The following is an 896-nucleotide window of genomic DNA, read 5'->3' on the forward strand; positions in this document are numbered from 1 at the left end:
ATCTATCTATGTACGCACTTATACGTATACACACATACATGTGTGTATGCATATATACAACTCTCTCTCTCCCTTTCTTCCCACATACATATACGCAGGCATAGACACACATTAACATATATGTGCATACGTATGTGCGTGTGCATACGTGTGTGTGTGTGTGTGTGAGTGCGCATACGTATGCGTTTGTGTATATATACGTGTACGATCCTCTACATCCAATTATTCTTTCATTCGTTCCAGTCCCAGCGCTACGGCCATGCTGGGTCACCGACTTTCAACGGTAAAATCGATCATATTGACTCCAGTACTTGCAGACTGGCTCTTGCAATATCGATCAGTTTATATAATACAACTTTTGTTTAAACAACTTTTAGGCAGAAATGAGAGCAAGACAGTGATGATAAATAATTACTGGGCTTCCGAAATTGGTCGGGTGGGGAGAGAGAATGCTGTCCATAAAGAGGGGACATGTCCCGAATGCCTGAAACATTGTGGTTTCCGCTAAAAGCACTCGAAGTGCTAGGAGGTGTTTTTCAACTGGATAATGACAACAGAGTGGACCCTACTAAAGATAGTTAAGGACCAAGTGCTGGTGTTAAACTGGATTTCGGCATTGATTTGCCTCTGGGTGTGGGCCATTGCAGCATTCGAACTCGGGACGCAAATAGCCGGGACAGTTACCGCAAAAGCACATGGTGCGATGGTTTTGTAGTTCATCATCAACATCGTCATCATTACCAACATCATCATCATCATTATCGTAATCATCGTCATCGTCATCGTCATCGTCATCGTCATCATCATCATCAGCATCTTCATCACCATCATTTTCCTCATCGGCGTCATAACCCTCGGACATTATTATCTCAAGTACCAAGATTCGTAAGGCCGGT

This window comes from Octopus bimaculoides, chromosome 27 (genome assembly GCF_001194135.2).
Source record: "Octopus bimaculoides isolate UCB-OBI-ISO-001 chromosome 27, ASM119413v2, whole genome shotgun sequence".
In the NCBI taxonomy this organism is placed as follows: Eukaryota; Metazoa; Mollusca; class Cephalopoda; order Octopoda; family Octopodidae; genus Octopus; species Octopus bimaculoides.